The sequence below is a fragment of the Oncorhynchus keta genome, chromosome 15, assembly GCF_023373465.1.
Source record: "Oncorhynchus keta strain PuntledgeMale-10-30-2019 chromosome 15, Oket_V2, whole genome shotgun sequence".
Lineage (NCBI taxonomy): Eukaryota > Metazoa > Chordata > Actinopteri > Salmoniformes > Salmonidae > Oncorhynchus > Oncorhynchus keta.
In genome coordinates this window covers 26,520,510-26,533,890 of record NC_068435.1, presented here as the reverse complement: position 1 = coordinate 26,533,890, position 13,381 = coordinate 26,520,510, and the positions used below count along the sequence as shown (strand labels likewise).

The following is a 13,381-nucleotide window of genomic DNA, read 5'->3' as shown; positions in this document are numbered from 1 at the left end:
TTTCTCCCCCCGTGAGCTGCTTGTGGCAGTACGCACTGGGTTCCACTCCTCTCAATGGAGCTGAAGTAGTACAACACCAAGCCCAAAGATGCTTGCATCTGCCGAGACTTCGGTGGCTCTGTTGCTTTCATAGAACGTCAGAACATCAGTTCTTTGAGGCGCTGGATGGATGCCTGCTGTGCGTGATCCCAAGTCCAAGCTGTCTTTGACCTCAGGAGCTCATGCAGTGGTTGACCTACTATGGAAAGGATGGGGATATACTTCCTTAGTTAACCATAACTCTCTTCAGCTCTTACACATTCTCTGGTGGGGCTTGGGGCAAGTTGCCTTTTTTTGAACCTTTATTTAACATTTTCCAACAAGAAAGAACTGCCAAAGGGGGCGGAGTTAGCCTTCAGAGTTCTGTCATACTATCCAAGTCTGTGCCCAAACAATTCAAGCTCCTACTTCTAATAATACACCTTTCCAGAAACAAGTTTCTCACTGTTGCTACTTGTTAGACCCCCTTCAGCCCCCAGCTGTGCCCTTGACACCATATGTGAATTGATTGCTCCCCATCTATCTTCAGAGTTTGTGCTGTTAGGTGACCTAAACTGGGACATGCTTAACACCCCGGCCGTCCTATAATCTAAGCTAGATGCCCTCAATCTCTCACAAATTATCAAGGAACCTTCCAGGTACAAGCCTAATCCGTAACCATCAGCTGCCCACTGAGCTGTGGATAGGAAACACTGTCACCACCGATATATCTACGATTATCGATAATTTCAATAAGCATTTTTCCACGGCTGGCCATGCTTTCCCCCTGCCAACCCCTACCCCGGCCAAAATCTCAGCACCCCCTGCAGCAACTTGCCCAACCCCGGGCTCTTTCACCCAAATCCAGACAGATGATGTTCTGAACGAACTAGAAAATATGGATCCCGACAAATCAGCTAGGTTAGACAATCTGGACCCTCTTTCTAAAATGATCTGCCCTCTTTCTAAAATGATCTAAACTGTTGCAACTGCTATTACTAGCCTATGCAATTTGGTTTCCGAGCAGGTCATGAGTGCACCTCAGCCATGGTCAAGGTCCATAACGATATAACAGCCATCGATAAATGACAATACCGTGCAGCCGTCTTCATCGACCTGGCCAAGGCTTTCGACTCTGTCAATTACCGCATTCTTATTGGCAGACTCAACAGCCTTGGTTTCCCAAATGATTGCCTCGCCTGGTTCACCAACTACTTCTCAGACAGAATTGAGTGTGTCAAATCGGAGGGCCTGTTGTCCGGACCAGGGTTCAATTCCCGGGCCGACTCTTTAATTATTTTTTTTAATCAATGATGTTCGCTCTTGCTGCTGGTGATTCTCTGATCCACCTCTACGCAGACGACACCATTCTGTATACATCTGGCCCTTCCTTGGACACTGTGCTAACAAACCTCCAAACGAGCTTCAACGCCATACAACACTCCTTCCGTGCATGCTCTTCAACCGATTGCTGCCTGCACCCTCCCGCCCGACTAGAATCACTACTCTGGACAGTTCTAACCTAGAATATGTGGACAACTACAAATACCTGCAGTTAAAGTCGGAAGTTTACATACACTGAGGTTGAAGTCATTAAAGCTAATTTTTCTACCACACCACCAATTTCTTGTTAATTAACAAACAATTAACAAAATGAGTTTTGGAAAGTCTGTTAGGACATGTACTTTGTGCATGACACAAGTAATTTTTCCAACAATTGTTTACAGACAGATTATTTAACTTATAATGCACTGTATCACAATTCTAGTGGGTCAGAAGTTTACATACAGGCTAATTAACATAATGTGAGTCAATTGGAGGTGTACGTGTGGATGTATTTCAAGGTCTACCTTCAAACTCAGTGCCTCTTTGCCTGACATCATGGCAAAATTAAAAGAAATAAGCCAAGACCTCAGAAAAAAATTTGTAGACCTCTGGTCTGGTTCATCCTTGAGAGCAATTTCCAAATGCCTGAAGGTACCACGTTCATCTCTGTACAAACGATAGTACACAAGTATAAACACCATGGGACCACGCAGCCGTCATACCATTCAGGAAGGAGATGTGTTCTATCTCCTAGAGATGAACGTACTTTGGTGCGAAAAGTGCAAATCAATCCCAGAACAACAGAAAATAACCTTGTGAAGAAGCTGGTACAAAAGTATCTATATCCACAGTAAAACGAGTCCTATATCGACATGAAAGGCCGCTCAGCAAGGAAGAAGCCACTGTTCCAAAACTGCCATACAGCCAGACTACGGTTTTCAACTGCACATGGGGACAAAGATCATACTTTTTGGAGAAATGTCCTCTGGTCTGATGAAACAAAAATAGAACTGTTTGGCCATAATGACCATTGTTATCTTTGGAGGAAAAGGGGGATGCTTGCAAGCCGAAGAACACCATCCCAACCGTGAAGCATGGGGGTGGCAGCGTCATGTTGTGGGGTTGCTTTGCTGCAGGAGGAACTGGTGCACTTCACAAAATAGATTGCATCATGAGGAGGGAAAATTGTGGATATATTGAAACAATATCTCAAGACATCAGTCAGGAAGTTAAAGCTTGGTCGCAAATGGTTCTTCCAAATGACCCCAAACATACTTTCAAAGATTTGGCAAAATGGCTTAAGGACGACAAAGGCAATGTATTGGAGTGGCAATCACAAAGCCCGGACCTCGATCCCATAGAACATTTGAGGGCAGAACTAAAAAAGCATGTGCGAGCAATGAGGCCTTCAAACCTGACTCAGTTACACCAGCTCTGTCAGGAGGAATGGCCCAAAATTCACCCAAATTATTGTGGGAAGCTTGTGGAAGGCTACCCAAAACGTTTGACCCAAGTTAAACTATTTAAAGGCAATGCTACCTAATACTAATTGAGTGTATGTAAACTTCTGACCCACTGGGAATGTGATGAAAGAAATAAAAGCTAAAATTAATAATTCTCTCTACTATTATTCTGACATTTCACATACTTAAAAGAAAGTGGTGATCCTAACTGACCTAAAACAGGGAATATTTACTAGGATTAAATGTCAGAAATTGTGAAACTGAGTTTCAATGTATTTGGCTAAGGTAGGTGTCTGGTTAGACTGTAAACTCTCCTTCCAGACTCACATTAAGCATTTCCAGTCCAAAATTAAATCTAGAATCGGTTTCCTATTTTGCAACAAAGTTTCCTTCACTCATGCTGCCATACATACCCTCGTAAAACTGACAATCCTACTGATCCTTGACTTCGGCAATGCCATTTACAAAATAACCCCCAACACTCTACTCAGCAATCTGGATTTAGTCTATCACAGTGCCATCCGTTTTATCACCAAAGGCCCATATATTACCCACCACTGCGACTTGTATGCTCTTGTTGGCTGGCCCTCACTACATATTCCTCGCCCAACGCACTTTCTCCAGGTCATCTATAAGTCTTTGCTAGGTAAAGCCCCACCTTATCTCAGCTCACTGGTCACCATAGCAACATCAAGCCGTAGCACGTGCTCCACCAGGTATATTGCAGCAGGTATATTGCACTGGTCATCCCAATGCCAACACTTCCTTTGGCCGCCTTTCCTTCCAGTTATCTGCTGCCAATGACAGAACCAAATTGCAAAAAACCTCTGAAGCTAGAGTCTTATATCTCTCTCAAATACTTATGTCAAGCAATAAAATGCTAATTAATTACTTAATCATACAATGTGATTTTCTGGATTTTTTTTTAGATTCCGTCTCTCACAGTTGAAGTGTACCTATGATAAAAATTACAGACCTCTACATGCTTTGTAAGTAGGAAACACTGCCGATTTTGCAGGTTATCAGATACTTGTTCTCCCCACTGTATATATATTTCTTTAAGACAGGCACCATGTGTGCACACCAATCTTTTGGTTGTCACCTTCTCCACAATGTCATTTTCCTCTATCCTGCACAACTCCTCTTTCACCTTCTGCATAAATGGTATTGAAAGCTTTGCACTGTGTACACTGCATATGACTGTTCTCTTTCAGTTGTATTTTCACTGGTTCAGTGTTGTCCTAATGCGTCATAAACCTGTTTGATGCGTTTCACCAGGCAAATCTCAGCTGCTGTTGACCGGCTGAGTTAGTTGTTCACACACGGTCCCTGAACGACATACTGTGAAGGAGTAGTGCTTTTCTTTGCATGTGGTGGTCGCTTGAAATTGCCCTAAACAATTCAACTAGCCCCTGGGGCTTCACAGAGTAATGGTAGACGGCTGAAATGAGTATATCAAATGTCTCTTCAAACATAACACAAGCTTCTGTTCCAGCGTAAATGTTTCATTTTTCAGGTGTTGCACCACTGAGAAATTGCACTGTCCGTTGGACATCACTCCTACCGGCATTGCTAACGGATGCCAAAAAATATGCTTGGTTGTAATATTCTGTAACTTCACTAACCAATTTTGTGGCACATTCTTTCCCAATATCTGGTTTTCTGACACTAGATATCTTTCCTGCTTTTTATGTTGCATTTTCCAACACAGGGTTGCATTTTCCTTCTGCTCTGTGTCCCTTAAATCTCTGTTTTCATTCCATTTCATGCGCCATTTTGGGTTCTTGTGCCCCCTTGTGATCTCCTGCACATCACGCAGCTTCTCCCTGCCTGCTTAGTTGCATGCTAACTTTCTCTGACAGACTTATTGTACAATAGTTGCTAACGTGAGATCTGAAGTTTGTGAGACGGTCCTTTATCCAGTATGCCCACGACAATTCAGTCCCGAATATACGCTCATCTCTATTCGCACCAGTCACAATGCTCTGAAAGCATGTAAAGGGCTCTGATAAATGGCTCTGTACTCTTTGATTAAAAACAGTCACGTCCTTGAATAACATCCTGTTTGTGGGGGAAAAAGTACTAATTCTATTTCCTCATGCCAATGTCAATGTCTTCTTTTTCATCCTCTGATGCAGAGATGAATGATTTTAAAATGTTCTTTGCCTCGCTGCTGGTATATGAGGGAACTGACCTGTGCATCACCATCTTCCTGATCCAATTTGGACACGGTTCTGAATCTCCTAACCTTGTTTCCATTCTGTCGGCTTATCAAAGCTAAAGTTTTGCGGTGTGTCAACCTTAGCCATAGTCAACTTTCTTAGTAGTGAGCCTGTCATCCCGCTTCTGACACCATGTAAAATAATGTGAATGTCCAGTCAGGAGTACCTTTCTAGGTAAGTTGTTTTAATGCCTCAAGATAACTGACGTACTGCTTTAAGACATCCCGTAACACCATCGTGAATACTATGACATTGCCCTGAAGTCCTTTTTATATACAGTCATTTCATTTCAACAAAAATGTGTGTGGTGGCCTGGGACATTTTAAAACCTGATTGGCACATACAGTCATCTCAGCATTTCCTTAAATGTTTTACTCTCGCACACAATCCCTTTTTTTTTTCTCTCTATCAGCTGCGTAAGGGACGACTCAACGCAGAGGGCTGAATTCGCTTTAAGTCGAGTGTCGCTCCTAAAGGAATCCTAATAAATAATATAAGAGTGAGGGAAGAGTGATGTGACATTAAACACAAAGGCTAGGAAGTGTTGTGCCTACTATTGTGGAAGCAAGCAGACACATTTGTGTGATACAACAAAGAGTTTATGGGTGGAAAGAGGTTTACATGCTAGAGCCCCAAAGTCATTAAACCTTCAGTTGACTCATGCCATCCATCACTGATCCCAATCATCATTGATTTTAACAAACAAATCGGTCAATCTGTGCGGCCCTCTGGCATTCAACATCCCGATGAGGCCCTCGAGCCAAAAGGTTTGCCCAACCCTGCTGTAACTGCAGCTTTATATTTTGAAGTTTATACTATAGGTCTTCAAGACCAAGGTTTGTCATGTTCTGTTCATCTGGCCATTTGCTAACACATCTAACAATTGCAATCAAGAAACACTTTCTTAAATGCTATGTCCTGCTTGGCAATAATGTTATTTTGGTAGACAATGCATTCGCTATCTTTACTAGAACACACACTGTCACTGGTTATAGTTTGAGTAAAACATTATGGGACCACCATGGATCCACCACCATGGTCAAATGGGATTTACCCAGAAATGTCTTTCATAAAACTCATCTCCCAGGGTTTGAGAACTACAAAACCTAGCAGGGGATTTTTGCTCCCCAAAAATAATCTAATTTGACTTTGCTTCCGGTTCCCTCCTCCCTCTGTGGAGACTGGAGGGAGAGGAAAGGAAGAAAGACCACTCCTTGTTTTAGTAAGGCTCAGGAGCTGAGGGTGAGAATGAATGTTCATTACAGGATTAGTAGAGTCCAGAGAATGACTCAAGGGAAGAATTGATGTGGGTCTGGCACATTGACATCTCCACTGCATAAGGCATTAGTGAAGAGGTATCTAGCTAGCGGAGACGGGCTGTCCCAGTGAGTCTTAAACCTCCCCCTGTAGATTAAACTGAATTCAGGAGAATTGCTTTGGCCTTTCAATGGAGGGAATTATACATACATTTAGCATGGATCTCTCTAATCAAAAATTAATGAGCAGCAGCTGACGAATGCATTTTAAAATAGCAGCTTAAATACACGCTTATGTATTCTATACAAATCAGCACTTGCAGAAACTATAATTCTTCCTCTACACGTTAAGTGGATTTTTTTGCAGAACCGCCATCTTTTCCAGGTCTTTCGCCTGCTACACCTTCTGAGGCACTAACAAAGTCAATTGCTAGACTGCAGTGAATTGATCATGGAGCAGTGAAATTGTTTCCACAGGGTTCCACTCTCCTGTTCCATCTTAGAGCTGGAGCAATGAGTGAGGAGAGGTCCAATGGTAATGTGATAGATACCTTGGTGATAATAAAAAGGACACCACTGCTCATTAAAGCTCAAACAATAAAACCATTGAAAATGTGGCGTCAGGGCTCTTGCTTTAGCACACCCCTGGCCGTATAGAGAGGCTCTAAAGCAGCGTGAATAAAACAAATTAACTTGCACTTATTCACAGCAGCAGTGCTCACCACAGGCGAAAGCAGCTTCAGAGGTTCCAACAGCAGAGGCAGCAGGAGTAGAAGCACAAACAGTAGCAGATGTGAAGGCTATGACAACAGAGATGGATTGAAAGTGCTGAACAATTTCCCTTTACCTTTCCTCTCCAAACAGATGATAAGGTGTGTGAACAGTGAGCTGTGATCAGACTCTCCCTCTTCATTTTGCTTCCTACCCCATCTGTCAACTGCTGCTCCCAATCCACCTCAGTGGAGTCATCTCCTCAATCCGCCAGGTTGCTGCCTTACTTGTCTGCAGCAGCTCTGGAGTGGGCTTCTGATTGGCTGACTAAACACACTCTCTCTCTCTCTCTCTCTCTCTCTCTCTCTCTCTCTCTCTCTCTCTCTCTCCCTCTCTCTTTCTACATCTGCTGCATCAGTGACTAAGGTGGAACAAGCTCAAAGCAGAGGGTTGAATATAGGTGAGTGTTGCTCCTAAAGGAATCCTAATGAATAATATAAGACTGAGAGTGAATGGGAGGGAGGGAAGAGTGATGTGCAGCAAAGATCGTGAAGCCCCTCCAGACCATGGGGCATTTTTAACTGAGATGAAAGCGAATGTGTCGGCACATAAAAAAATACAGGGTAGGGAGGGTTGCGCATAGTATCATGGAAGAAAGCAAAGAGTTGAGAATGTGATAAAACAAAGGGCTTATGGGAGGAAAACTAGGTTTACATACCAGAGCCCCCAAGTCATCAAACCTTCACAGTTGACTCCCATGCCATCCATCATCTATGCCCGGTATCCACCCACATCTTCAAAGGATAGGAAGTTGATTTATCTTTTCAGACTCATTTATTTATTTACCTCTGCCAACATTATGAGTGGCCCTGTTGGTGGGCCCCAGGTTGAGTTATGTAACACTGTAGGGGAGACCGGGGTTGGTTGTCACACTGTTTACTCTTGTGTGTATTTCTCAGCACCAGTTTAACTTACAAGACTATTTTCAATATTAGGAGAAATACTAAGGTCCTGGGTTGGAATGGGGAACATTTTGATCCTCATATCTTATTCCAACATGGCGTTATAAGCCATCAAATACAATCTGTCCACTTGTGACAACCAGCCCAATCGCGGGGTTGGATGTCACACAGTGCGTTGTTGGTTGTCACAATGTTTATTGTGACTTTTGTCACAGGAAATTAATCAATATAGTATACAATGTTTTAGGAATAGCTTTTCTCTGACAAAAAGCAGCATTTTATGCAGTGAGAATACAATTGTGTGTACTATTCGTACACACACATACTCTTCAACAAACATAATTGTTCATGGATACTCCCATAATTCAAAGATTTACAAAGAAAATAGAGATTTTTATTTTTACCTTCACCTATGAAAAACATTCACTGAGTGTCCAAAACATTAAGGACGCCTGCTCTTTCCATGACATAGACTGACCAGGTAAATCCAGTTGAAAGCTATGATCCCTTATTGATGTCACTTGTTAAATCCACTTCAGTCAGTGTAGATTAAGGGGAGGAGACAGGTTAAAGAAGGATTATTGTGTCTGTGTGCCACTCCACATTAGGAAGGTGTCCTTAAATTCGCCTCACCTCAATGTTTTGTCATGCTGACATGAATTGACCAGGTGGATGAGTTATTTTAAAGAATTCACAAGATTTGAGTTATGCTAGAAAATATTTGATCCACGATCATGAGGCGTTAGGCTATAACTGCAACATATAATTGAATGAGAGGGTTATACTTTTTAAAAAGCATTTTCAATGTCTGGGGATACTGCATGGCATCTACATCAGCATATCACAAAGCATGATCGCTCATCAAATAACTTAATGTTTAATGCAAACTAGTTTAGCCAAGCCCTTGAGACAGTAATTCCTTTAAAATGAGTGGACCTGACAAGGTCCCATTATCCAATATCTTAATTCGGCATCAGTGTTACATGGTGTCAGGGAGACTTTTGCCCAAGAGGAAGACAATTACATTAACTGACTTAAATATCACAATTTCAAATCATTTGAATTTGACGAGCCAAGTTACAGAAATTATGAAAAGAGAGAGTGTATGTAATATCTTCCAAATGGAACATTGAAACTATACTACGTGATATTTGCACTGTGTGGCCCATAGTTTTCCTCATCTCATAGTCAGCAACTACAACAAAAACTCCTGGCCTTGGTAACTATATGCAATACGCCTGTGTATCCATACCATGGCTCATGTCTTCTTTGTCTAAGCTTTGACAAGGGCTTTAGTCATTTAAATGAATGCATTACAATGTGTTTAGTGATGAAAGCTTTCCCCCGTGCTCATTTTCCATCCAGAAATGCACTTTCTTTCCAGGCAGCTAGGCAGTTGGCAATTTAGAAGAGGAGGCCATGCACATGGTAGAGCCTTCTCTTATCTTTTGAAATTGTGAATAAATGTCACATTGCAATTCCACAGTTGGGCATTAGTCAAAGATGACGAATGGGCACTGATACTAGTCATTTATTTTCATGGCTGTGGTAGTGGTGGTGTGTGACTGAGATTACAAAAGGTGTGGCATTAATCTCGGTGAGGCAGTCACTTTAGTGGGCCAGAACTACTGCAAGGTCAACATCATGGAACGCTCAAGCATGCAGGGGTTCAAGAAAGCACAAGCTGGGCTCTGATATAGGGGGCAACCAGAAAATCATATCTACTATATTGAGCTCATAGTAAAGCACTATAACAACCGTTATTTGACTGGCAAAGTTGAGCAGGGCAATATATTATTACATCTTGGAACTCTATTTGATTCTCTACAAAGTTTAGAGAAGGGTAACTAATTTTCCTCTCCCTGTGTTAACATACTAACACATCTCTGGCTAAACATTTACTACAGTATCTTAGATTATGTTCTATCTGACGGGTCATTGTAATGTTAAAATTGTTCCAATTTACCCTTCCAATGAGGTAGGTTGTCGTCTGAGATAATTTCTCTCTCTCTCTATTTCAAGCTAAACTAGGAAACGGCATCAGGCATTTGATGGAAACTTCTTTTAAAGTTTCTTTCTTCTCCTCCACTGACTCTGAGCACTTGAGTGAGCCACTTACATCACATAGAGTTCCCATCATAACTTCCCTCTCTTTCTTCTCCACTCAACTTCATATGCTTCGTACTTCTCTTTGCACATAAAAGTGTGCTCGCTCTAGGTTTCTCCTCAGGAGCTACCAACGTATAACCCTTCCGAATCCAACAAACTGCTCTCAACATTTGGGGACTGTTATATTATTTCCAATTTCCTGTCACCCTACATTCCCTCACCCTCTGACACTGGGGTGTCAGATAAATTAGGAATGGAGGAATGGAGCCTTACAGAGACTTGACAGTCTTCTATCTCATTCAGCTTGTTATTTCTGTGGCCACATTTTCATCGCTGTCTGGGATCACCGGTATAGGTCCATCAAATATTCCTGTGGACATTCTCAGTGACAGGGCGCCTTTCTGAGTAAGTGATAGAGTGGCTAAAGAGCAGATAACTGGCAGGCGGCATCAGCATCAATCTGTTGTTATTCTGACTGGGTGCCTGGGAAGCTGTGGGTGTAGTGGTGCTGAAGCAAGGGAGTTATTTTTTTTTCTCTTCATGTTGCTCTGTTCTCAATGTGTTCTCACAGAATGACCTGATGTCTGTTTGGTTTTGTTAGAGTTTTTTTGTTGCGGTTTGATGGGTGGCTGTGTTAGTTATGTTAGGCCTGTCTAAAAACATGAGTACTAATCCACATCATTCTAGTAAAAATCCTTCTACTAGATGTGTCAAGAAGTGCCATAGGGAGACGAGTCATAGTTTTGGGACTATGTGAATGGAATATAATCATGTATCCCTCTATACACATGCATGTTCATGCTAGTAACCGACACACAATTCGACAATGAAGCTTTCCTTGAAACATCCAAGACGAATATGGCGCACTATGCATTCAAGTTGCACACAGTATCTATTCTTAGACTACACCCCTGTTGGTTTATCCTCGGGAATGGGAAATGTGTGTTACATACATGAAATGACCGGATCGGTTTGGGATTGTCTGTTGTGTAAATGTTACCTCTGCAAATGTTTTACTTTTGCTGAGCACACTCCTGGTAGGCCATAATTGCCTGGAATACTCTGGAGAGCATGCCTTAATATTATATAGGAATGCCAGTGGAGCTGCCAAAGCTGGACAGAAACAGGGCAGCCAAAGTAACAGGTCATATACCAACTACAGCAGTATGATAAATCATATTAAGTACAAAATTGCATATATTGCTATCTGTCAATATCAAAATGGTCTTCCAATTTTGGTAACATATCCCATAACAGCACATAATAGTTATCAACTGTATGGCAGACCTTTCATGTTATGACTGATAAGTCTGACAATTATCCACACGTCATGATGTTAACATGAAAGTGTCTAGCAATTATCCCCAATGCAATTACCTTTGGTCATTAGGATTTGGGGCTTGAGTACAATGCCAGTCTGAGCCTCATCACACATAGTCATTACTCAACTGCAGACCCTGATGAGACAGTGCTGTAAAGATGGATGTCTGCATATCAGCATACTGTAATATTGAGATGTCCACGTTTGTGCCTTAGCCTACCCTCTCCTGAAGGACAACTTCTGAACTACTTTGTGAGCTAAATGACAGTGGAATTGTCCCCATTATAAACATATTAAAAGAACAGCTGCTGTTCATTAAGGGATACTTTGGGATTTTGGCAATGAATCCTTTTATCTACTTCCCCAGAGTCAGATGAACTAGTGGATGCCATTTTTATTTCTCTGTGTCCAGTATGAAGGAAGTTAGAGGTAGTTTCACGAGCCAATGCTAACTAGCGTTAGCGCAATGACTGGAAGTCTATGGGTACCTGCAAGAAACTACCTCTAACTTTCTTCATACTGGAAACATAAATATTGTATCCACTAGTTCAGCTGGGGCAGTAGGTAAAGAGCTTCATTGCCAAAATCCCAAAGAAACAGAACGACAGCTGCTTGATGGGTTCTGGAGAGAAGATGGGACTCTACTGAGAGACAGCTGATAAAAGGTAAGATTGAACCAAACCTGATAAGATGGGAGATGAAAGCTGTTGAGCTGCTAATCTCTCAAAATGTGCTAAACTAGTTTATTATGGTGGGTATTTCTCTGGACTGCCAGTCAGTTGGTAGAGTTCCTCCTCAGATGTCAGAGGGAGATTTACACTCTAAGCTGTCATGCTGAGAAGCTGCAACTGAAGTCAAATAAAAATCACATGTGATCAAACCCACAGCACTTTTAATGGTGGACAACTTCATTAACAGTCAGTTAGGTCAGGCCAGAGAATCATCACTTGAGGCTGGTTTGAGTAGGTGTTAGACTGTTATATGATGTCTGTGTCCCAAATGGCACCCTATTCCTTATAAAGTGCACTACTTTTGGCCACATTACAGATGGTGTAATATCCCTGCATTATTCTACAGTACATTCTCCACATGATATGAGATCCTGTTGTCTGTCTGAGGTATACCAGAGATACTGGATACAATTATGAGATGCTTGTGTCTCCACCATAACAATGAGATTCATCGTCCACCGAGCGGCACAGCGGGCTGTCAAACTGGTGGATACATCTTGTTATTTGAATACTTTTTTGAATATTCAATGAGGGGTGTTGACATCAACCGCCTGTATTCAATGGAGAGTGAGATGCTAGCCTCATGAATATGCATAGACTTCAACAGGGACAACTCCGATATAAAGTGTTTTTTCTTTAAGGTTTCTGGGATGTCACGTGTTCTACTTATATCAGTACACTAGTAACAACCTAATCATTATGAAACTTCCATTAGATCAAATAAGCCTCACATATCAAAATATAAATTTGTATCTTGACTAAATTCAACTCTCTCTTATTGCCCCCCATATAAAAACTCAGTGAATGAACAGTGAATGATCTGCTTAACGTGGACAGATTTTGGGCAGAGTAAAAACCCTCACGCTTCGCCTCTTCCTCTCTGGGTTTACTGCCTTATGCGGTGTGAAAAGCGATTCACAAGCCAGCTGCAGCTGTCAGTGCTGGTGCATCCAGTCTAAGAGCCTCAACAGACAGAGGAGCACTCCATACCTGTTTGGAATAGAGGTTATTGATGCCCCAATGAGTCATACATAGCTGTACAATTAACACTTAGGATACACTTTATTCTGAGGTAAAGTATTTCCAGGATATTGCTGAGAAACTAAGTAAGCATAATTAAATGTTGCCTGTATATATTCACCAATTATTTTGTGTTTTCACACTGTGAATGAAGGTGCACACATGCACACATTATAATGAAATACATAAGAGTGTAGTACACCACCCTGCCAATACACACACATGCCTGGTCGCAAGCATTT

At 41.8% G+C, this 13,381-nt stretch overlaps 1 protein-coding gene across 3 annotated transcripts in view; it reads right to left on the bottom strand.

Moving 5' to 3' along the window:
* LOC118394680 (cadherin-18-like) overlaps positions 1-13,381 on the bottom strand; it is an 82,183-nt gene that overhangs the window by 67,896 nt on the left and 906 nt on the right. Inside the window, exons 1-2 of one of the 3 annotated variants that reach the window (XM_052463772.1) lie at positions 7,133-7,256; positions 7,008-7,022 (exon numbers count right to left, since the gene is read on the bottom strand). The exons of 1 other annotated variant lie outside the window; for it this stretch is intronic. The gene's annotated coding sequence lies outside the window, so the exon portion shown is untranslated. Of the gene's footprint in view, positions 1-7,007; positions 7,023-7,132; positions 7,265-13,381 lie in introns of those variants that run through there. One more of the 3 variants, XM_035788127.2, reaches the window with a different exon arrangement.